The sequence below is a fragment of the Camellia sinensis genome, chromosome 12 (genome assembly GCF_055761805.1).
Source record: "Camellia sinensis isolate YWXY chromosome 12, ASM5576180v1, whole genome shotgun sequence".
In the NCBI taxonomy this organism is placed as follows: Eukaryota; Viridiplantae; Streptophyta; class Magnoliopsida; order Ericales; family Theaceae; genus Camellia; species Camellia sinensis.
The window spans coordinates 145,914,487-145,940,634 of record NC_138972.1 but is presented as its reverse complement, the minus strand read 5'-3'; the positions used below and the strand labels follow the sequence as shown (position 1 = coordinate 145,940,634).

Sequence of the window (26,148 nt, the reverse complement as noted above, 5' to 3'; positions counted from 1 at the left end):
TGACTTTTTAAGTGCAAAATAGAATGCCCGCATAATAGGGTAGGACCTTCTAAAAGTTTGTTTGGGGGCCCTTTTGGATTTGGAGCCGAAACCAAACCCATATAGATGTGATGTGATTGTTAACCCAAATACCCGACCCGATCCAAGTTTATCCCTATACCTAGCGTATGCTTCGTCACCGCGAAAAACGAGAGGGGTCGATCCAAGATGAAGGTGTTCTTCGATCGATTTTCCAAAAACCCTAATTTCACTTCTCACATAACTCAGTTCAGCTTTCCTTTATCCCACACTCTTTTTTTTCCTTTTTTTTTTTTAAATTGTGTTTTTTTTCTTTGTCTTGCAGTTCAACATAGCGAATCCACCTACTGGGTGCTAGAAAAAGCTTGAAATCGATGACGATCAGAAACTGTAAGCTTCAAATTCATGCTATATATATATGATTCATAATTTTTGTTTAGTATCCAAAAGTAATAATAAAAATGAAAACTTCAATGTTTATCCATCAGATACATGTTTGATTTACAATCGACTCTACATTTGTTCCCCTAAATTGGTTTTATTTATTAAATCATATATATGTATTTATAATTTTAACAAAATTACACCTAAGGCGAATGAAATTATGAAAATCAGCGAAACTCAAAAATTAAGACATACATAATCTAAAGCTTTTTATTAATTAGAAGTATGTTATTTTAATATGTGAAAATGAGTGCTAAATCTTGGGAGTGTGTTGTGTTAATACATCATACATAAGTAATGTTGCCCAAGTAAATGCAACACAGTAGTAGTTAAGTGTCAAATAAGCAACAACAATATTAAATGGTGACTTTTTGGAAGGTCAGTGGGGGCCCGGCACAAGTCTGCCCATGTATTTTTGATAATTACTAAGTTACAATACTGATACTAGTCTTCCTTTAGAGCCAAAAAGGAAGACTAAAGTATCAGTATTTTGGAGATATTCACCCCCCAAAAAAGTATCCTTTGGAGTTAGTTGAAAAGCTAGCATATTCACTGAAAAGAAGCTTACAAAAAAAAAAAAAAAAAAGAAACTAATGCCAAAATGTTAGTTTGTTTAGCATATTTCTAGTTTTTTTTTTTTTTTTTTTGTGGCTTTCTAATGGCTTTTTAGAGTTTTTAGTGTGGTTAAAAGTAGGCTTTTTGGCGAGAGATGGGTTTGCCAAATGACCTAAGACATTTTTAGCAAAATGGACTTTTTTAGCCAATAAAGTTGGCTTTTAAGCCATAGCCAAATGAAGCCTTAGAATATAATATATATACATTATTTTTTTTGCTGGCTAAATATATGATGGAGGGGTTTTACGTTCTGTATGTTATGCACTTTTTATCTCCATTCTTGGTGGATAAGAAAAACATATTTTTTGTATCTGTAATATGCTGGATTTTGCAGTCATTTGTCAAGTATGTTACTAGAGGCTGCAATGGTCAATAATTAATCTTGATGCTTATGCTTCTTTTCCTTATTTGTTTTGCATATTGTATTCTTCCAAACAATGAAAGGTAAAGATGTATCTTCATCTTGAATGAAATGCCAACAAAAAGCATTTTAAAGGTCACATTATGGGTTCTATAGAGACTCCGATTTTGACTTGCCATTTGATTGTGTTCCGGACTCGAACTTGTTTGGCTCTTGAGGATTGTTTATCCATTTTTCCCTTGTTTTCCCATTATTTTGGTTATTAGGTTGTCATTGTGCGTTTGGAACAGGTTGGTTGTCTTTGTGTTCAAAAACCTTGCTGCCCAGATTTTGGCCTTCACGCTCGAGCGAGGATTCTTGCGCTCGAGCGGGCCTCTACATTTTGTTCCTCCGCTCGAGCGTGAATTTTGACGCTCGAGCATGTTTTGTCACCTCTCAGTATCTCCCTTTTTGCAGTCTGAAATACTGGGATTGTGCATCGGACGCTCGAGCGTATGCATTTAAATATAGGCTATGCAAGCACTATAATTTCCACACTTTATATGCATTTTCTACACTTTATATGAATTTTAACTTAGTTATTTGTGATTGTGTAAAGAAAATGGTAGGATTTGGAAGTTGTTGGACAAACCTAAGGTTTAGGTGAATAGTGAAAAGAGGGTTCTTTGGTTATAAGTGAAATAGGCAACTTGGGGGTTTGAGAATGCGACCTTGTAATAAGAAAATGATCAATGTGGTTCTTGTATTAGTATTTGAAAAATGGGAGAAATTTTCCCTAGAATGACCATTATAATTATTTTGTATAAATAATCGAAATTGGTATTGTAAATATGAAATTGGACGAATGTTAGAATAAATGGTGAAATTGAGTGTGTGATACTTCACATCTTTTGGAATTTTGGATAAATTACCTGTTTGAGATTGTATATCTGTTTAGAGATAATTGTATTGGGTTATCGGTGGAGCGTAGCTATGATTGTTGTAGACATTGTATAAGGATTAGGCGAATTGAAACCAATCTCATGATATTTGTCATTGAATATGACCACATTTATATACATTGTACATGTATGACTTTATGAGAACCAAAAGAGGTTGTGCTTCATTGTTTAATGTAGTATTTAAATGCATTGCATATGCATAGATGATTGTTTGGGAGGAGAAAGGGGTAGACCTCTATAATAATTAAGTTGGCCGGAGTGTCCTGGGTGAAAGTCTCAAAATTATACATTGGTTGCCTAGCCCGTTGACGAAATATTCGTAAAATGGAAATTATAGTGCTTGCATAGCCTATGTTTACATGGGTCCTGTTTGACGGTAGCCCGCGGACGAAATATCTGTAAAATGATATATGGATCCCGTGTGACGGTAGCCCATGGATGAAATATCCGTGAAATCATAAAGTGAAATGAAATGTGTCGATTGTGGAATTGTAGGACCATTGAGTTGTAAATCTCATTTGGGGTTTGTTGAAACGAAGTTGAATTGACTCATGTATGAGGGTGTGATTGTCTCGTTCTTAGCATTGCATATGCACATTACATTATATCTTTGTTAAACTTCATACACTGTGCTAGACTATCTTTACTGGGTTGTGGCTCACCATACTTGGGAATAACATTTTCAGGTAATGATGGCATGCCTCCACCAAGGCCATAGCATTGGAGGAGTATTGGGAAGCAAGAGCTTCATAGTCTATTCTTTTTGTGTATTTTTGTAAAGCCTAGGGCTTAATGTGTTCGAATTAATTCTTTTGTGTAACCAAGTCAAGACTTGGAAAGCTGTAAGCCCGTAAGGCCTTTCTTTTGTGAACCTTTATTAGGATTACATGCTGTAGATTCAGGATGCACATTTGTGAATGTATAACGCATGTAATACCTTTTGTAATATGAACTCTATTGAATGGATATATATATATATATATATATATTTTGCCATGTTTACTACTGTGATGAGTTGGATTATTCATAAGGTAATTTGGGGGCGTGACAGGTTCAATATTGTTGGGTGCTACTCGCTGTATGGATGATACATATTATGACTAGATCTTTGCAACATAGACTTAATCCAAAAGGAGAATTGATGTTTTGGAAGTTTATGTTTCATCTTTAGACTTTCAAGACAAGCATTCTGTTCAGCTTGCATATCTGAGAAACAAACAATAGTTGACTAACTTATTTATCAAAAAAAATAAAAATAAATAGTTGACTGACTTTGTAATGAACAGCCGTGCCTTCTTTGACAAGAGGATCTCACAAGAGGTCAGTGGTGATTCGCTTGGTGAGGTATGTTATTGATAATCTTCTTTCATATGCTTAAAAAAAATTATCATTAGCAATATGTTTATATGCTAAAAAGATGGGCTTTTATTTATTTTTTCTTTCCTTGTTATATATTTTCAATAGGAGTTCAAGGGTTATGTTTTCAAGATCATGGGTGGCTGTGACAAGCAAGGATTCCCCATGAAACAGGGAGTACTGACTCCTGGTCGTATTCGTCTCTTGCTTCATAGAGGTAGGTGAATTGGGCCTTTTTTGGTGTCTAAAAGTGAACTGGCCAAATTCATTGAGGTAGGATTTGGACACCACATTGCATTTTGGCACTTTGTTTAATCAGATGTAGTAATTGTAATTTGTACCTACTAACTTAGTGATTATACAATATACAGGTGATGTCTTTTATTTTTTTCTTTATTTTTTATTTTTTTATCATTAGTTGGGCTGGAAAGCCTTCTTAGCGAAAGTAACGACTGCATTGTCATGATTGATTTTCTGCCACAAAATGCATGAGTTGATTTTTTTTTTCTTATTTTGGTTGTGGTGGCTTTATTCATCATAACTTATGGTGGTTTAGGACTTCAAAAGCTTTTTTTTTATTTGAGCTATAAGCTTGTATTCAAATGCAGCATTTGCTCTATCAAGTTGATTTCATGTCATATTTATTTGGACAGGCACTGCATGTTTTCGTGGTTATGGAAGGCGCAAAGGAGAGCAGAGGAGGAAATCTATTCGGGGGTGCATCGTCAGCCAGGACCTCTCTGTTTTAAACTTGGTTATAGCGAAAAAAGGTGAGAATGATCTACCTGGATTAACTGATGTAGAGAAACCCAGGATGAGAGGTCCAAAGCGGGCATCAAAGATTCAGAAGCTCTTCAACCTCTCCAAGGAGGATTATAGCGATCCCAGTTTTGACCCATCTCTTGTATGGTATTCTGGGTTCCGGTTTCATGCTCTCATATTATTATTGTTTCCTTTCCTCCCTTGTATCTCTTGAGTTTGGTCTTTGGGTTGCCGTGGTTGTGTTTGGAACAGGTTGGTTATGTATTTTTTTCCAATCTTGTTGCCCAGATTTTTGGTCTTCCGCTCGAGCAACCTTTATTGCGCTCGAGCGTGATGTGTAAATTTTGGTCCTCCGCTCGAGCGGCCTTTATTGTGCTCGAGCGGAAGTTGCAAACTCTCAGTATTTGGCTCGCCTGCAAAAGTACTGGGGAGATGTTTTCTACGCTCGAGCGGCGTTTCTTACGCTCGAGCGGGTTTGAGCTCGAGCAGCCCCTTCTGCGCTCAAGCGTTGGTCTGTCGTCTGTAAAATACTGGATGTGCGTTTTCTACGCTCGAGCATCACTTCTTGCGCTCGAGCGGTGATCATCATGTTCGTTGTGTCTTGGCACTCGAGCGGCCATTCTTGCGCTCGAGCGAAACAACTTATTGTGAGTGATGCTCGAGCGTCGAAACCTTCGCTCGAGCGGACTGTGCATATATCAGATCGCGAAAAGCACTTTTTAGATCACTTTTTCATATCTTTTCATTTCAAAACCGAAAGTTGAGAGTCTCTTTCTCTAAAACCTACCTTCTCTCTACTTTTCCATATAGATCTAGTGATCTATTCACCCTAGTGCCTTCATTAAAAAGGTAAGACTCCTCAAGCTCTCCATTTTCATCCAGGTGGAAGTTGATTTCGCCACTTTTGGGGTTTCTCTCTTGCTCAACTCATCCTCTCTTTTTGAGGTAGGGATTTTCTACACTTTTATATGCTTTTTAGCTTAAATATTCATCCTTATGTAACAATGGCAGGATTGGGGATGTTTGGGACAAACCTAGGGTTTGGGTGTATAGTGAAAAGAGGGGTTTTGGACTAAAAGTTGAATAAGTGAATATGAAGCTTGAGAAATAAGCCTTGAGGTGTCTAATTGGTTAATTTTAGCATTGGGATCGATATTTTTAAAGAGATGAGATTTTTCCCTAAAACGACTAATACAATCATTTTGTATAAATAATTGACATTGATGTTGTAAATATGAGTTTGAGCGAGTATTGGGATGAATAATGAAATCATGTGGGTAATGCTTCACCCCTTTGGAAAATTTGATAAGTTATATGCTATGAGATTGTATATTTATTTAGAGATAACTGTTTTGGGCTATCGGGGGAGGATAGCTATGATTGTTGTAGACATTGTATGTGGATTAGGTGAAATTGAAACCAACTTATCGTTGTTTGTCATTTAATATGACTTGGTTTATATACATTGCATATGTATGGCTTGTGGGAGTGGCAAGGGAATGTGCTCCATTATTTAAATGACATGTTTGAATGCATTGCATATGCATGGATGTTTATGTGGAAGGAGAAAGGGGCAGATCTCCATGATAATTAAGTTGGCCAGAGTGTCCTGGGTGAAAGTCCTGAAATTATACATGGGTCCCATTTGATGGCAGCCCGCAGACGAAATTTCCGTAAAACAATTGTAGTGCTTGTATAGCCTACGTTTACATGGGTCCCGTCTGACGGCAGCCCGTAGATGAAATTTCCGTGAAAGTAAAGTTTGAAATGCTCATGCATCATTAGTGGAACTGTAAAATCATTGAGTTGTAGTCTCATTTGAGGTATAGATGAAAGTAAGAAAGTGATCTATGTAATGGAAAGAGAAAAGAAATTGGTATCTCATGACTCTAAACTGCTGTATCTCCTTTGATGTTAATTGTGTATGTGTAAGTGGATTTATATCTTTGCTAAGATACATATACTGTGTTAGATCTTCTCTACTAGGCTGTGGCTCACCTTATTTGGGAATAACAATTTCAGGTAACGATGGCATGCCTCCACCAAGGCAATAGCATGGGAGGAGCCTTTTGGGAAGCACGGGCTTCATAGTCTTTTTTGTGTATTTTGTAAAGCCTAGGGCTTAAGGTGTATAAATTTGTCTTTTGTGTAACCAAGTTGAGACTTGGAAAGATGTAAGCCCGTAGGGCATTTCCTTGTAAACTTTAACGATATTATATGTTGTAGATTCAGGATGAATGTTTATGAATGTATGATGCATGTCTTACCCATCTGTAATACCATCTCAAATGAATGGAATATATGTATTGATATCTTCTTTCATACTTTTGTAAGATCAGTCTTTAGATGTATATTTCGAGGGCGTTACAACTTGGTATCAGAGCGTACCGCGTTTGAATACTTTGGGTACGTGGGGAGTGGTTAGTACCACAATGGGTTTGTGTCGCTTGACTGGGACGTTAATATGAATTGTATGCTTATGTGATAACATGTTTATGTGATTAATTCGGTATGGGATTGAATTTCTAGGATGTCGATTGGGTCTACGGGTTTCTAGGAGTCCGATTGGAAAGGCACTTGATCACTGCCATTTCGAATTGGAACTCTAGCAACACCGCGGGACGGTCATTGTCTAGAAAAGGAAATTCCTATATGCTTATGTGACTATGTGTCTACATGGGCTAATTTACCGTTGTGCATTATTTTAGGACGTGAGTGAGTTAGCCTTGGCACATTTGTAAATGTGCTAATTTCTTTTGTTACCTTTATTAGGATGCTAGGACGTGGACGAGGCGGTGGTAGGCGTGGTAGGCTTAGGAGGCACAAAGTGCCCATACCGGATGAAATTTCGGCGCAAGAGAAAGGAGTTAGTCAGGGCAATGTGGCCAAACCGGTAAGTCAGCAGGCCATGGGTGCCTTGGCCCGCGAAATGGCTGGAGCTTTGAGAGAATCCATGGGCATTCTCCGAGCTGAGAATCAAGTCCAGGCCCAGGTAGCTGAAGCAGGGCCATCTTTTCTAAAGAGGGAGTTCTTCTGGGCGAATTCGGACGAGTTTTTGAGTGTTCCAAATGGAGCCACTGAAGGCAAATGAGTGGCTAGAATAGATAGTAAAGACGTTCGAGATGCTTGGCATCGAGGACGATCAGTTGAGGGTGATCTTGGCGTCTTACCAGTTGAAGGGGGATGCAGGTCAGTGGTAAAAGTATGCGCGGGGTTGCATTGGTGGTGCTTGGGAGGCTTTTGTCAATGCCTTCTAGGAGAAGTTTTTGCCTCCCACGGTTAGGGAGAACTTGAGAGACCAGTTTTCTAGGTTGGTGCAGCTGAACACACCTGTGGCCGAGTTTGAGGCCACCTTTACTAGTTTATCGAGGTTTGCATCGGAATTGGTGGCGACGGAGGAGAGGCAGTGCCTAGAGTTCGAGAAGAGGTTGAGGACCAGTCTTATGTTCCGAGTGACCGGGTCCATGATTAGAGACTATGGGCGCTTTGTTGAGGCGGCGGCACATCTTGAGACCATCATGCAGATAGAGGAGGAGAGAATGAGAGGCTCCAGGAGGAGTCAGGAGAGTTAGGGGGAGAGTAAGAAGCAGAGGGGTTCTGGCCCTCAGCAGTCCCAAGGAGTGCAGTCGAGATCTACCTTTCCAGTGCTGAGTTCGGGTTCTGGGAGAGGTGGTTAGGGTTCGGTGACTTGTTACAAGTGTGGTCAATTGGGCTACAAGTCTCCAGCTTGCCCGCAGAGAGGTGGAGGACAGCGAGCAGTTTCGTCTTTGGCCCATCCTCAGGGCCAGAATCAGGTTAGAGGGCAATCGCCAGCTTGTTTTCAGTGTGGTCAGGTAGGACACCTGAAGAGGTCTTGCCTACAGTTGAGTAGCACATCTGGTGCATCTGGGTCGAGGCAGACCCAGAGTTACCAGCCAGTACAGCCAGCATAGGCCTCGAGGGCCAATCAAGGAGCCTCTTCGGTTCAGTCAGTGCAGCAGGCTTATCTCTAAGGGGTGAGTAGGTTGATCAGAGACCGACTGGGCGTGTGTATGCTGTTACCGTGCCACAGCTTGTACCGGTTCCATCTGTTTTGAGAGGTACCTTTCTATTTTGTAATTCGATTACTAATGTGTTGGTTGATACAGGTGCATCCCATTCCTTTATTTCATCTGCATTTGCATCAATTTTGGGGTTGGAGTTGGCACAGTTAGCATCTCCTATTTGTATAGAGTCACCAATCGGTGGTGAGGTTATCTTGAAATAGGGGTGTCGGGGTTGTGACATAGAAGTTGCCGGTCGTCGACTTCTGTTTGCATTTATGCTAATTGATATGTCTAGTTTTGATGTTATTTTGGGTGTGGACTGGCTATCGTCATACCGGACTATTATAGATTGCTACCGTTAGAGGGTTACTGTATGTACCTCAAGTGGTGATTGTTTTTATTTCTCGGGGGACCGGGTTGGTAGAGTCTTATCACCAGTGTATGATTCGCGTAGACGGAGTGAATTGAGTTGTCTCCTTGCTAGCTTCTTGAGTAGTGAGTGTGATGAGGATCGGGTTGAGTTACCCAAGGTGGTTTGTGAATACCCGGATGTTTTTCCTGATAATCTTACCAGTTTACCACCTCACCGAGAGACTGAGTTCTCTATTGATCTAGTGCCTGGCACGGCACCGATTTTTATGGCCCCATATCGATTCGCACCTGCTGAGTTGAGTGGGTTGAAGATTCAACTCCAGGGTTTGTTAGATAAGGGTTTTATCTGTCCTAGTACATCACCTTGGGGAGCACCAGCCCTCTTTGCTAAAAAGAAAGATGGAGCCTTACGGCTTTGTATTGATTACTGAAAATTGAACCGAGCCACTATTAAGAACAAGTATCCGACGCCTCGTATAGATGATCTATTTGATCAGTTAAAGGGATCTTGTTGTTTCTCTAAGATAGACTTGAGGTCAGGCTATCATTAGTTGAGGGTAAGGGAAGAGGATATCCCGAAGATGGAATTATGTACGTGGTATGGCCATTATGAGTTCCTAGTGATACCTTTTGGGTTGACCAATGCTCCAGCAGTGTTTATGGATTTGATGAACCGTATCTTTCGGGAGTTTCTAGACCGTTTTGTGGTCGTCTTTGTGGATGATATTTTAATTTATTCACTTTCTGAGGAGCAACATGATGAACACTTATGGGTAGTACTTGAATTACTTAGAACCCATGAGCTGTATGCTAAATTTGGGAAGTGCGAGTTCAGGCTAAAGGAAGTTAAATTCTTAGGCCATGTGGTATCCGGGGAAGGGGTGACTGTAGATTCATCCAAGATAGAGACAGTGCAAGATTGGGCGCAACCTAAGAATGCTTTTGAGATTCGTAGTTTCTTGGGGTTGGCCAGGTATTACCGAAGATTTGTGAAAGATTTTTCTAGCCTAGCCTCACCTTTAACTAAGTTGACAAGAAAAAGGGTCAAATTTGTGTGGGATGAGACTTGTGAGAAGTCGTTCCAAGAGCTTAAGACCAGACTGACCACTGCTCATGTATTGATCATTCCGGAGAGGGGTTTAGGTTATTCAGTTTATTGTGATGCCTCACGGGAAGGCTTGGGTGGTGTTTGATGCAAGAAGGGAAAGTAGTAGCCTACGGTTCACAGCAATTAAAAACACATGAGAGGAATTACCCTACCCATGACCTAGAGTTAGCAGCAGTCATCTTTGCCTTGAAGATTTGGAGGCACTATCTCTATGGTGAGAAATTTGAGGAGTTTTCCGATCATAAGAGTCTAAAGTATCTGTTTACCCAGAAAGATTTGAATTTGAGGCAGAGGAGGTGGATGGAGTTCATAGAAGACTATGATTTTGAGTTGCATTATCACCCGGGAAAGGCCAATGTTGTGCCCGACGTCTTGAGTAGAAAAATCCTTTAGCAATGTAGCTTGTATTGCTGTCACGACCCAAAGCCGCCCCTATAGGTTTAGCGACATAACCAGCCAGTAATCCTTGGATTACCAAAGGCCTCTGAATAGATAATCTTAATAATAAGGGGCTACGGAAGCAATTATGCAGATATACATAGTCCAATGAGCTGTACAGACATACATGGGATTGAAATTTAAAACCAAAATTCTTATATTCACATGTCAGTTAACATCATGCCTACATAACAGTCAAAAGGGGTCTTAGCCCATGTACAGATAAATAAACAACACAAAACATCTGTTACATCTTTTCATCTTTAGACTTCCAAAAAGGGAACCTCTTCTAGAAGCACACTGGCTAGCTGACAAAAAGGGCTTAGGCCTCTAACTCCGGGCCTGGTCTCGAGCCTGCTCACCTACATACATAATATAGAGTAATGAGCGAAAGCCCAGCGAATAACAACAGAGTAAAGGGGTTAATGAATGATGTCCCTTTAACAGATTCCAATTCATAAATAGATTCGGATCATAACACATTTACATAAACAGTACAGTCGGTCACTTAGACCCGTATCAGACACATAGATAACCATGGTATTATTACCCCCAGGCAGGGCCACGTGATTACAACCACGGTATTATTACCCCCAGCTAGGGCCACTTGAATGTACCCACGGTATTATTACCCCCGGACGAGGGCCACATGAACAGAACCACGGTATTATCACCCTCGGGCAAGGGCCACATGAATATAACCACAGTATTATTACCCCCGGGCAAGGGCCAGATGAACATAACCACGGTATTATTACCCCCGGGCAAGGGCCACATGGATCAGAGATATCACAATTACATTTCAGAAAGATGGACATTCATTCATGCTTCATAAGATAGCAATTCAGAACAGATCATATCACATTAGTCAAAAATAGTTATAATTGAATATAACTTTACAGAGTTATTACTCAAAGATAACAGAAGCTTCCCAAGCTAGCAGACTGAGCAAACAATCAAACGTTCGACTGTGCGTATCCTACATAGGTACAGAATAAACACGTGCTCAATTACACACTTGAAGGCTCTAACTTGATTCTTTCTCACTTTCTTATTTTAGTGTGTTCTTGTTCCTTATTCTCATTATGATGTCATAATCCTGCCCTAGGAATGCCTAGGATGTAATGGGGATACTAAAATGTACTTGAAACTATTTTTCAAAACTTGCTGAAAACAGAGTCCCCGCTCGAGCGCAGGTTTCCCCGCTCGGGCGTGGGTCAAAATGCAAAGGACGCTCGAGCGCTTTGTAAACTTTTGAAAAAGTGCTGGATGTGTGATTTTCACGCTCGACAGATGCCCGATAGACGCTCGAGCGTGAGACTCGTGTCCTCACTCGAGCGCAACTTCTCACGCTCGAGCGGACTGCAAAACATGAAACTTCTGAGAGCTTGCATTTCATGCTCGAGCGGACTTATTGCCGCTCGAGCGGAAATGCCAAAAACAAAGGCGTACGCTCGAGCGTGGAATCCCCCGCTCGAGCGTAGAGGACGAATTTTGGGTTTTCCAGATTCACCTCTAAGCTCCAAAACTTGAATTCAAAGCCATAAAACATGGTTTCTTGGGCCAAAACTCAAAGGAAACTTGTATAATCTTAGAAAACAACTTGAATTCCAAATCATTTGTTAAAATCAAAGCCCAACCATATGTCAATTATACAAAACAAAGCTAAATTCTCACAAAACATGACATGCAAGTTCCAATTGACTTCAAACTTCCAAAACCATGACCAATTGGTGTGAGATAATATAAAACAAGATGATTTCTTGGAAAAAAATCAAAATGAGAACATGCATGAAGACATTCTTTGAATTCAATCACAAAATCATGGAAATTTTGCATGCATGCATGGTATGATTCCCTTTTCTAATTCATAGGCTCAACTCTTATACAATTCAACTCAAACCCCAAGATTTTATGCTATACTCTTCACAATTGCTCAAACAAAGGGTTGATTTCTTACCTTCCTCTTGAATTAGGCTCTAGCTTGCTATATCCTTGAGCTACCAAGCAAATTCCTCAATTTGCTAGCAAATTCTTCCAAATTGATCAATCTTTAGCTCTCTCCCCTCTCTCCCACGTTTTTTCCCTCAAGGAGATGAAATGAGAGCGTTGAAATATATTTTAGGCTCAATTATGCCTTAAATAAGCTAGGGCAAAAGTGTAATTAGCTAGTGACTGATAATTTAATCGTTCAGAGTCGAATTTCAATTGAACCTACCATAATGTTCTAAAAATTCCGACTAACACAGATATTCAGTCAATTTCTGAATCGGATGCCAATAAGGCCTTCAATTTCACAATACAAGATAGAAACAAAACAGATATTTCAATAACCGACTGATAGAAATGCAAATAATGCAATACACGTGTAAATAATTCCAGAATTCATCTTAATTACTTATTAGGTTTAATTAATCATAATTAATTAGCTTAACACAGGTCGGGGTTATTACAATTGCCATCCGAGAATGGGAGATGTTAGGTACTCTTGGGGAGTTTGACTTGCACCTTGGTGAGTCTGTTGAATCTGCGGTTTTGTTTTCAGTAATTGCCCAACCTACGCTTGTGAACCGAGTGTTAGAAGCGTAGAGTGGTGACCTTGAGGTGGAGTCTTTCCGGGAGAAGATTTCCAGTGGGAAAGTAGAGAAGGGTTTGAACGAGTATCCCGATAATAGTGTGAGATATCGTGACCGTCTGTTTGTATCGGAGTCTTGCCGAGAGGAGGTGCTCCGAGAGTTCCATCATTCACGCCTTGCGGTGCATCCGGGAGGCACAAAGATGTATCATGATCTTAGTCGCCAGTTTTAGTGGAAGGGTATGAAGAAGGATGTAGCAGTGTTTGTGTCGAAATGCCTTACTTGTCAACAAGTGAAGGCCGAGCATCAGAGGCCAGCGGGTTTGTTGCAACTCTTGCCTATAGATGAGTGGAAATGGGAGCATGTCACGATGGATTTTGTTGTGGGCCTTCTGAGGACTCAACGGGGTAACGATGCGATTTGGGTGGTAGTTGACCGGCTGACCAAGTTGGCGCACTTTCTAGCCATGCGTATAAATGACTAAGTAGATTTTCTTGCGAACTTGTATGTTAGGGACATAGTGAGGTTGCATGGAGTCCCTGTGATGATTTTTTCGGATAGAGATCTGCGCTTTACAGCTCGTTTGTGGCAGAGCTTGCAGGGTGCCTTGTGCACGAAGTTGACCTTTAGTACGGCGTACCATCCTCAGATTGATGGGCAGTCTGAGTGTATCATTCAGATCCTTGAGGATATACTTTGAGGCTGTGTCCTTGATTTTAAGGGGTCGTGGGAGAGGCACTTGCCCTTCGTGGAGTTTGCCTATAATAACAGTTTCCAATCGAGTATTGGCATGGCACCGTTTGAGGCCTTTTATGGTCGACCGTGTAGATCCACTGTATGTTGGGCCGAGGTAGGCGATGCACCTTTATTGGGCTCGGAATTGGTTCGAGAAACAACTGAGAAAGTAGTGCTTATCCGTAAGAGGTTGGTTACGACCCAGAGTCGCCAAAAGAGTTATGCCGACCGTAGGAGGAGACCCTTGTCCTTTGAGGTAGGAGATCATGTGTTTTTGAAAATATCACCTAGGCGGGTTTTGATGAGATTTGGCAAGAGTGGGAAGTTGTCCTCTCAGTTTATTGGCCCCTTTGAGATCCTTGAGCAGATTGGGGAGGTTGCTTACAGTTTGGCTTTACCGCCACATTTTTCCGGGATTCATGGCGTGTTTCATGTTAGTATGCTTTGGAAGTATGAGCTGGGTCCATCACACGTGTTGGATTGGACTGACTTAGAAGTAGATGAGGATGCCTCGTATGAGGAGAGACCAGTGAGAGTCTTGCATAGAAGGGGCCAAGTCTTGCGAGGCAAAACAATCCCCACAGTCAAAGTTTTGTGGAAGCATCACAGAGTTGAAGAAGCAACTTGGGAACGTGAATTAGAGGTCCGAGAGAAATATCCAGACTTGTTTGTTGATGCTTAAGCATGTATTGTAATTTCGATTATGTTAATGAAAAATATATAAACGTTGTATATGTTGCAAATTATGAAAAGAGTTGTGTATGTTATGGCATGTTGGGAACATGGATTCTATATAAACATTGCATATGTTTTGAGAATGTGGAACATTGATGGGTGTTGTATTACTTTTGGAAGCATTGTATATGCTAGATAAACTTTGAAAATATGGATTTGGTTTAACATTGTAAATATTTTGAGAAATTGAAAATTTCAATAAAATGGGAACTTATGTATCGAGTCGATGGAAATAATAGACCGGAAATGGGTCACGGTGTTGAATGTGTAAGAATAACATAGTTGTAAATGGTCTTTGAGGATTTTGAACTTGAACCTTATTTAAAATTTCGGGGACGAAATTCTTTAAGGGGGGAAGGTTATAGCGATCCCAATTTTGACCCATCTTTTGTATGGTATTCCGGGTTCCGATTTCATGTTCTCATATTATTATTGTTTCCTTTCCTCCCTTGTATCTCTTGAGTTTGGTCCTTGGGTTTCCGTGGTTGTGTTTGGAACAGGTTGGTTATGTATTTTTCTCCAATCTTGTTGCCCAGATTTTTGTCTTCCGCTCGAGCAGCCTTTATTGTGCTTGAGCGTGATGTGTAAATTTTGGTCCTACGCTCGAGCGGTAGTTATAAACTCTCAGTATCTGGCTCACCTGCAAAAGTACTGGGGAGATGTTTTCTACGCTCGAGCGGGTTTGAGCTCGAGCGTCCCCTTCTGCGCTCGAGCGTTGGTCTGTCATCTGCAAAAATACTGGATGTACGTTTTCTGCGCTTGAGCGTCACTTCTTGCACTTGAGCGGTGATCGTCGTGTTCGTTGTGTCTTGGCGCTCGAGCGGCCATTCTTGCGCTCGAGCGGAACAACTTATTGTAAGTGACGCTCGAGCGTCGAAACCTCCGCTTGAGCTGACTGTGCGTATATCAAATCGCGAAAAGCACTTTTTAGATCACTTTTTCACATCTTTTCATTTCAAAACCAAAAGTTGAGAGTCTCTCTCTCTAAAACCTACCTTCTTCCTACTTTTCCATATAGATCTAGTGATCTATTAACCCTAGTGCCTTCATTAAAATGATGGGACTCCTCAAGCTCTCCATTTTCATCCGGGTGGAAGTTAATTTCGCCACTTTTGGGGTTTCTCTCTTGCTCAACTCGTCCTCTCCCTTTGAGGTAGGGATTTTCTACACTTTTACATGCTTTTTAGCTTAAATATTCATCCTTGTGTAACAATGGCAGGATTGGGGATGTTTGGGACAAACCTAGGGTTTGGGTGTATAGTGAAAAGAGGGGTTTTGGACTAAAAGTTGAATAAGTGAATATAAAGCTTGAGAAATAAGCCTTGAGGTGTCTAATTGGTTAATTTTGGCATTGGGATCGATATTTTTAAAGAGATGAGATTGTTCCCTAAAACGACTAATACAATCATTTTGTATAAATAATTGACATTGATGTTGTAAATATGAGTTTGAGCGAGTATTGGGATGAATGATGAAATCATGTGGGTAGTGCTTCACCCCTTTGGAAAATTTGATAAGTCATATGCTATGAGATTGTATATCTGTTTAGAGATAACTGTTTTAGGCTATCGGTGGAGGATAGCTATGATTGTTGTAGACATTGTATGTGGATTAGGTGAAATTGAAACCAACTTATCGTTGTTTGTCATTGAATATGACTTGGTTTATATACATTGCATATGTATGGCTTATGGGAGTGGCAAGGGAATGTGCTCCATTATTTAAATGACATGTTTGAATGCATTGCATATGCATGGATGTTTATGTGGGAGGAGAAAGAGGCAAATCTCCATGATAATTAAGTTGGCCGGAGTGTCCTGGGTGAAAGTCCCAAAATTATACATGGGTCCCATTTGATGGCAGCCCGCGGATGAAATTTCCGTAAAACAATTGTAGTGCTTGTATAGCCTACGTTTACATGGGTCCCGTCTGACGGCAGCCTGCGGACGAAATTTCCGTGAAAGTAAAGTTTGAAATGCTCATGCATCATTGGTGGAACTGTAAAATCATTGAGTTGTAGTCTCATTTGAGGTATAGATGAAAATAAGAAAGTGATCCATGTAATGGAAAGAAAGAAGAAATTGGTATCTCCTGACTTTAAACTGCTATATCTCTTTTGATGTTAATTGTGTATGTGTAAGTGGATTTATATCTTTGCTAAGATACATATACTGTGTTAGATCTTCTCTACTAGGCTGTGGCTCACCCTATTTGGGAATAACAATTTCAGGTAACGATGGCATGCCTCCACCAAGGCAATAGCATGGGAGGAGCCTTTTGGGAAGCACGTGCTTCATAGTCTTTTTTGTGTATTTTGTAAAGCCTAGGGCTTAAGGTATATAAATTTGTCTTTTGTGTTACCAAGTTGAGACTTGGAAAGATGTAAGCCCATAGGGCATTTCCTTGTAAACTTTAACGGTATTACATGCTGTAGATTCAGGATGAATGTTTATGAATGTATGATGCATGTCTTACCCATCTATAATACCATCTCAAATGAATGGAATATATGTATTGATATCTTGTTTCATACTTTTGTAAGATCGGTCTTTAGATGTATATTTCGAGGGCGTTACAACACGGATGATGTCCGAAAATATGTCAACACAAACCGCCGGACCTTTACTACAAAATCTGGTAAGAGTCACTTGTTTCCTGCCTTTTTAGTTATTAAACACAAAAAGCTAAAAGGGAGGTGGAATTTTCATTTTGCTGCCTGACTTCTATTTACTTTTCAATGTGAGGGTTCAAGGTGTTTGGTTGGTGCTCTGCATTATTTAAGTGCAATTTCCAAATATTAAATATAGCTAAAACATTTAAATTGGGGTGATAATGATTTCTTGTGATTGGTTTTGCTAAAATTATTTATTTAGCATAATATATGGTTTTGTATATATATATATATATATAATGCACGTAATATTTAAAGTAAAATAAATATTTATATAACTAAATTGTATATATGTATATACATATTAAAGCATGTGTATTAATATAACTAATTGATCTTTCTTTCTTTTCTTTTCTTTTCTTCTGATTTTTTTTTTGGGGGGTGTGTGTGATAACTCTGTCCCATATTATGTTAATTAGTCCTAATTTAATTGTGATTATGTGCTTAAAGTGAAATTGGGTTCTAATTATATGATTATACATGTTTTTGAAACTCTATCTGTTCACCATAGAAAAATTTGTTCAACTTATGGTTATAAACTGAAAATTGAGGGCCTTATCGGTTAGCGAAACCGAAATTGATTGTATTATTGTGATTGGTATAATTTTTAGAGCCTACGATGAAATTTAATTGAAAACTGATTCGGAACAAATTAATTAGAATAAAATTGATTATCTTAAGCCTTGATTAGCCATATAATTAGTGAAAAGTATATATATGCCAAATAAGCCTTAAGCTCATATGCTTGAGCTCAAAAATTCTGAGGCTACACTCTAGAGAGAGAGAGAGAGAGAGAAAGCCATTGTAGAGAGAGAAAGAGGAGCAATTCTTGTAAATTTTCAAGTGAATTCAAGGTATTAAGAAGGCTAGCTCAAGAATTGGCCACGATTGGAAGAATTGAAGCTTTAGGTGAGTGTTTGAGCTCACATTTATGAATTTGAGTTGTAATCTTGTAATTCAAAGTTAATTGAGTGAATTGAAGCAAGGATTATATTGAATTTGAGGCTAGAATATACATGCATGTAAGAATTGTCATGAATTTGTATAATTGAGCATGAAACATGTGATCTATGTTGAGCTTGAATGAGAATCATACTTTTGGCTATCTTTTGCATCATTTGAGCTAATAAAAGAAGCTATATTGACATGCAAGCATGAATCATGAGAATATGAATTTCAATTGCATGGATTCAAAGTGTTGGAAGTGAATTTGGTACAATTGTGTATGCATGTAGTTAAATTATGAGAATTGAGCTTCATAGTGTTGTAATTTAATGTTCTTATCATGTTAGGAGGTGTATAAGTGAAGTATGAGTTGAAATGCGCAAGTTACACCATTTGAAATGCAAGTTTGAAGCTCAAGAAGAATTCTGGAATTTCCAGAATTCGTCATGTCCGCTCGAGCGGGGAAACTGACGCTCGAGCGGAGAAATCACACTCCCAGAAGTTTTGCAGTATTTGGCCTTCCGCTCGAGCGGGGAAACTGGCGCTCGAGCGGGGACCTTTTTCTTTAATCAGACGCTTGAGCATGGAAAGGGAAGCTCGAGCGTAGATTTGAAGCAACCAGTATTTTTGCAGACTTAAGGGTCCGCTCGAGCGGGGAAACCTGCGCTCGAGCGGGGACCCCTGTTTCAGAAATTTCAAAAAGTCATTCTGTGTTTTGTTTTCCGTTCTTTATCACTCCTAAGAACTCTTAGGCATGCATTGAACATTGTAAATAAGACAAAGAGATAAGAAAGAAGCCTAAGAGAAATGAATAAAGTTAAGAACGGATTGATTATAATATGACCCAATCTATTATGAATTGTGTAGGGTTTACTTCAAGGGTGAACCAGACTGCTGAACAGAGTGAGTAATATCTTAATAAAGATGTTTTCAATTGTAGTATATTCTGCTTACTACTATGTAGTAAGACATTTTGAATCTCTGTTTCGAATTTGTGAATGAGTTACCGATATAGCACATCCAAATGGACTATCTGTTGTAAACATATTAAATGGGCCTAAGGCCATTCTGAATGTGTAATGAGTTGGGTCCGAGGCCGTTCAGAATATCTGTTAAGATTGGACCTAAGGTCATTCTGGATATCTGTTAAGACTAATTGATTGGCGATTGTACAATACTGTAATGTGATGGGCCTGAGGCCGTTCTGGAATAAATTGGACCAAAGGTCGTTCTGAATCTCTGATAATCTGATAGACAATGTGTAATTGCATTGATTAAATGGCCAATATCGGCGAAAGGCCGTTCTGACATACGTTGGGCCTAAGGTTGTTCAATTGTGTACCTATATATATATATTGGACCCAAGGTCGTTCCGAGCTATTGGGCCAAAGGCCATTCTGTTAATTATTTGTTGATTATCGACTATTATGTAGACAATGTTATTTTTGTTATAAAGAGGGGCTCATCCACCTAACCCCTTTATTCTGATATTATTTCACTGGGCGTTAACTCACTCCGTAATTATATGTATGTAGGTGAGCAGCGTGGAGTCCAGCCATAGTCATAGCCATAGTAAGATCGAGAAATGAACCGAAAATTTGTGAATCAGATCCGCCTCACGAACGAGGCTTTTGTTAAACTCTTTTGTTTTTGCCTATTCTGATATTTTGACAAAATCAAGTCTGTATATGTATAACTCTGAATGCTATGACTTGTTTAAACGTTTGGAACCATATGAATCTATGAATATCTTAAATTCTTGTATGGTGTGAGTTATCATTTAATCAGGAATGTTATGTGCCATGTAAGCACAACTCATTGGACGAATAAAGTTTTAAATTGCTTCCGCTTCTAGCCCCTTTTTACTTTGAGTAATTAATTTTCTGATTGAGGCCGTAGGTAATCGACGGATTACTGGCTAGTTATGACCTTGATCCATAGGGGCTAGTTCGGGTCATGACAGGGTGGGTAGGGGTTCAAAAGTAACCTCATTTTATGTATTATGCAAATAGAGCTACACTCAATTTAAGATTCAATCAACAGCACTAATCAAATCGTTTTGGTTGGAAAACCCGTATCCAATTGTGAATCATAAGACTCTAACAATCATGTTTCCAATATATAACTAAAAATTTATGGGAGCTTTTTTGATAAATTCCCTTTTCTAAGAGTTTTATTCCATCTAACCCATATTCTTTTTGACTATTCCATTAGGTCCTATTTGAGTTAAGAAGACCAAAACACCCTCAATCTCTCCTGCCCCCATTAATGTTGATTGTCATTATGTTTTGGTCGTTCCCATGACCATTCCTATTCCCCATATCTTTACTTTAAAAAAATGCATTAACTACACACCACTATTTAATGTTGATATATATTACACACAAAAAATTAAACTTGGTTCTTTATTGATTGTCATTATGTTTTGGTAGTTCTCATGCATCCAAATGTTGATTGTACATGATGACGTGAATGTTCACATTAGATGACGTGAATGTAAATGTTCACATCGAATGACGTTGTGATAAAGGTGATGTTAAGGTTCACGCATTGTATCAAATGACACAACCACAAGCCTCAACTTTCTTTGAATATAAACATGACTGTATGTGATGATGTGAATATTCAATTAGATGACATGAATGTGAATGTTCATATCAGATGACGTGAATATGAATGCTTACATCAGATGACGTTATGATAAAGGTGATGTTAAGGTTCACATCAGATGAGAGAGAATGTTCACATTATTTTTAATGTGTTGTCAATTAAAAATATATTCACATCAAATGAGAGATAGTGTTTATATTATTTTTAATGTGTTGTCAATTAAAAATATATTCACATTATATAATAATATAAAATAATAACATCAATGTTATTTAATTTGTGTATGAAATTTCCTATGCTTTGATCCTTTCCCTTCTGTCTCCTCCCTCAATATTAAATATCAACATTAAATATCAATATTAAATATAAGGGCATAAGAGTCTAAGAAAATAGTGTAAATCAAGAAAAAAGATTTTATAGAATAAAAATATGGATAAATAAGACTAAGCCTCTGTTTGGGAAGTGTGTTGGCTTTTTAGCTTTTTGACTTTTTGGCTATTTTAGCCTGAGGCTAAAAAGCTTGGTTTGGGAAGGGCTTTTTGGCTTTTTGACTTTTTTGACTTTTTTTTGTGAGAAAGGAGTGTAATGATTATGGGTTGGATTTGATGTTTTGTTTTTTGTAGCTAAAATAGCCTATTTTATTTTTTTGTGGCTATTTTAGCCCCTAACCCACCAAAACCAACTTCCCAAACTATGGCTAAGTGGGTTAAAAAATTCTTTCACGGACTTCTTGGGTTAGAACACTTCTAAATGGGATTTATCAATAAAAATTTCAAAATTTATTTTTACTTTTGAAAAAAATTATTGTTACTAAAATACGCTAATGATTTAATTTATGTGGTTGGGGTAGGAAAAAAGTGAAGTAAGGCTCCAAAGATACAACGACTGGTAACTCCACTAACTTTGTAGAGGAACCAAGCTAGAATTGTAGAGAAGAAGAAGAGAATCACGAAGGCCAAGGAAGAAGCAGGTGAGTACCACAAACTCCTTGCCACTAGGCTAAAGGAGCAACGGGAACGACGTAGTGAGAGCCTTGCAATGAGGAGATCCAAGCTTTCTGCTGCTTCTAAGCTATCAGTTGCTGCATAAAGCAGTCCTGGAAGAGAAGCATTAATGCACGAAGCTCAATTTTGGGTCGTGTTTTCCAGTCCTGCATGTTTTTTTTTTTTTTGGAGAGGGGTTTACTGTTTTTGATGCTGAGAGTCGTTTTAGTTATATTGTGCTTTTTGTTGTCATTTTGAGTTCCATCTTTTATGTCATATGAAAGACATTTTGAGGTCTGGCGAGTTGATGCCTGAGTAGCAACAAATGTTGGGTATCTAGTTTTTTGCTTTAGAATTAGAAAATCTAATCTACTCAAGTTTTGCATAATGTTGTGTGAATGACATGAAATTACAAGGACAATAGCAAGTGTCTATACACAATCTATTTGTATATAATTACTCGAATTTTGTTTTGCTATAAGGGCCACAAAACTATGAAAACAAATTTTATCTTACTTGTGCATGGGTGGAGAGAAGTCAACCCCTTGCTCAAATTCAAGGGAAAAAGTAAGAAATTAACATTGACGCATTAGTGAAGAAGAGAACAAGGTAGGTAACGTTGATAATATGTAGTATAAATAAAAATAAAGTAAAATAAGATTGATGATATGATTAATTATAGCTGCTAGGTTTTAGAAATTAACCAAAAGCAAGAACTAATATTATCCATAATGTTGGCATTAATCAGCTCATATGTTGGAGTAACTCTCCTAAATACTTACCATATAATAATAGTACATCTGTGTGTGTGTGTGTATCTCTCTCTGTCTCTACCTTTGATCTCAGGACTAAAAGGAGAAAAAACTCTTCAGATCCATAGAAGTGTCCCCATTGTCTTCTCACAGACATGCAAGTATTCAACACCATCAACCCCTCCTGAAGCCTTTATATATTACCCAACTCCCAATCCTCATTTTGGCACTATAGTCTCTCTCTTTCTTCCTCTCATAACCAAGCTTTTGCATGGCTTCATACTGTGAAGAAGAGAACTGCAATGAGAGTAATAGTGGGGTGTTGTTGACATGAATGGACCTTTGGGTGACAGTTTCATCAAATGGACATGGCAAAGGCAAAGGCAAAGGCAAAAGCAAAAGAAAAAGCAAGGGTAAAGATGGTACTAACCATAATAAATCGATTCTTAGAGGACTCACAGGTTATGCCTAACCTGGTGAGGTCTTGGCTGTTGTGGGTCCTTCTGGTTGTGGCAAGTCCACTCTTCTTGATGCCCTCTCTGGTATTCCCTACTTCTGTTTTCTTATTTACTTATTTTTTTCTTCATCTTAATCTTTTTATTTTTATAAATTTTTTTTTTCACAATGCTATGTATTTAAATAAAAATAAAAATCTAAAAATTGTTGAGAATTTAAAATGTGGAGCTTGAATTTATTATGAATGTAACTCACGTCACATTAAATTTAACATTTGATTTGTATCAATTAAAAATAATTTTAAGTTTTAAATGTGCGAAACATTTTTCAAATAAAATCTTGTGTTACTAACACAAGTTTAGTTGTCACCAAAACTACCAATCACTAGGAGTGGAGGTGGGCTAGGTTCAGGCCTAATACATAATAACATTGAAATAATTTCTCAAACTCGAGATTCGGCCTATACTTTATTCTTAAGCTTGTTTAAAAACAAAATAAAAAATTTATGTTTATAACTAATATTGAGTGAAATTTTTAATAATTTGAGTACCTATTTAACGGTTAGTAATTTAAATTTTATAACTAATATTTTTACATGACTAATAATACATAACTTATGTTTATAAAAAATTTAAAGTTAATGTAACATACACAAAATATGTATATATATATATATATATATTATGTAATATAGTTTGTGACTAGACTAGACTCTTTTTTTTTTTTTTTTTTTGATCGGAAGAAATATTTCATTTAAGAAAGTCAAACGGCACTTAAAAGAGTCCATCTAACCCAAAACTTGTACCAAACAAAGTGAAAATAAAGCAAGAAGCACTAAGGACGAAAGCTATGAAAATATTCAGACGTACATTTTGTGCTCGTGCTCGTACTGCGAAGTAGAGCCGATCATAAAAGTTCGGCAATAGAGCATGTATGAGGTAAATCATAGATCCCAATCACAATGAAGGCAAGCTTAACAAATCCGCACATATGGACTCTAAGAAACCAAACAAACCCAGAAACAACAAACAAACAGTAAGAAAAAGAAAAGACAAAGGAAACAATTTAAGACTAAAATCAAATAACAAAACAAAAACAAACCCACAACCAAACAAAAATCGACAGTGGCGTCGACAAATCCAACGATGGAGAAGACGGTAGGAAAGAGGTGGTGAAGGTGCGAATCTGTGAAGGCCACTCTCAGAGTGAATGGATAGGAGAAAGAAACACCTCACAAAAGAGGGAGAGGGTGGAAAGCCAAAGCTTCCAAGTTATTGGAAAGCAAAGTAAGGAAAGAAAAGAGAAAAATAGGGGTAGGAGGAGGGGAGAGGAGGCCGGAGGCCGTCGGAACCCCCTCTCCCACCGCTGGCGGCCACAACTCTAAAAACCCTTGGGGAAGAAAAGTTTATAAAGAGAAGCTCTCAACTTGGACTTGAAACACTCTTTTTAGCCCAACTCACATTATAATCCAGCCTAAATATCATCCAATTCAGACATATGAGCTTAATTAAAGTATAATTTCAGACTTTATTCATGTCGGAAAAAAAAAAGATTTTATAAATTCAAAAAAGCTAGGTTCTAGAATTTAATATTCAGAAATAGAAATAGATATAGATATGTGGTGGAGATTGAATTAATGAAGGTGGGATCTACCTATCTGAGCCATTAATGTGAAATTTTGGATAATTTCTGAAATTTCGTGGCTGAGTCGGTATCATTACTGGCCATGTCCAACTCTAGCCGCTATTGCAATGGATGGTGATTCCGATTTGAGAGAGAGAGAGATTGCAGCTATAATCCGGTTATTTATAGGTTTCTCTCTCTATTTATTGCAAGAAACAAAAACTCTTCCTAATTGATAGTACAAGTTTTCTACTATTTTATTAAAAGCTTTGTAGGGAATAAAATTTGTGCTATGATTCTATAAAATGGGTTATGAATCAAATGTAGCCTTTGGCAATGCTTTGATTGATATTAGTATTAAGTATGGGAATATTGGGTAATGCTCATCTGGTGTTTGATGAATTGCCTATGAGAGATATTGCTTCATGGGTATTCTACTAGTACTACTCTGAGAAAAAGTCAGTACTCAGGAAGGCCACTTCAGTTTGTTTGGGTTCATTTGGGTGCTGCTTGCTAGGGCTATTGTTAAGGTGGTGGAGGTGAGGTGAGGCAGGGAAGAGAACAGACACAGGAAAGATGTTGAAAAGGGTAAAAAATAAAATGTTAGACACTCCAAAAATTTTACCAAAAAAATTTGGTAAAACTTTGGGGGTCTCTAGCATTACTTACGTAAAAATGGGTAATTTATAAAATTTTAACTGGTCACTGAAATCTGCTAGTTCACTTGATGGTTGACCAATAGCTAGGGGACATTTGTTATTTGATGAGAAACAAGTTATCAAAATCGGAATCCCAAATTGGTTTGTTGAAGCGTTTAGAGTCGGATTGAAGCATTTTGAAAAAACTTTTCTTAGAAAGTATAGAAAAAATATGTTTAAATTATACTTAAAAATATGTAGAAATATTGTGAAAATGTGATTTTTCATGTAAAGTGAAAGTATAATAGTATACAATAGAAAAATTGATAGTAAAGGTTGTACAATTCATCAATAAAGGTAGATAAGGCTTTTATAGTAGAAATTAGTTAATGTTGGATTTGAAATTAGATAGAAAACTCTAGTGACAAGAAAACATAAGTAAAAGGATTTTCCAAGAAACCAAAATAAAAAGAATCAAATAATTAAATAGATCTTAGGCTCTTGTATTAAATAGAGAAAAGGAAAAAAAGAAACAAATACCCAAATGATCTACTATGAAATGAGAGAGACAAAAGAGAGAGAAAGTTTTGACTTTGTTCTTTCAACTAGTTAGTTTTCTTAAATTTCTACAATACTTGAATGTTTATTTCTGTAGTTTGTTTTTCTTAGTCTATTTTATTTAATATGATTTGTTTTTCCCCTTCTCCTACCCCCCCTAATCTTCTAATAAGGTGCATATTGTTTATAACGATCCCAGTTTTGACCCATCTCTTGTATGGTATTCCAGGTTCCGATTTCATATTCTCATATTGTTATTGTTCCCTTTCCTCCCTCATATCTCTTGAGTTTGGCATTTGGGTTGTTGTGTTTGCATTTGAAATAGGTTGGTTGCCTTGTTTTCCCATTGTTGCTACCCAGATTTTTGGTCCTCCGCTCAAGCGGCCTTTGTTGCGCTCGAGCAGGATGTGTTAATTTCGGTCATCC

The 26,148-nt window shown here is 38.1% G+C and overlaps 1 pseudogene across 1 annotated transcript; it reads left to right on the top strand.

Moving 5' to 3' along the window:
- The first annotated feature begins 207 nt into the window (after positions 1 to 207).
- On the top strand, positions 208 to 22,000 carry LOC114259721 (small ribosomal subunit protein eS6-like; annotated as a pseudogene). The gene is made up of 7 exons (XR_014345594.1): positions 208 to 213; positions 344 to 408; positions 3,666 to 3,723; positions 3,844 to 3,952; positions 4,389 to 4,605; positions 17,068 to 17,123; positions 21,563 to 22,000. The product of XR_014345594.1 is annotated as a small ribosomal subunit protein eS6-like (transcript).
- Positions 22,001 to 26,148: the final 4,148 nt, after the last annotated feature.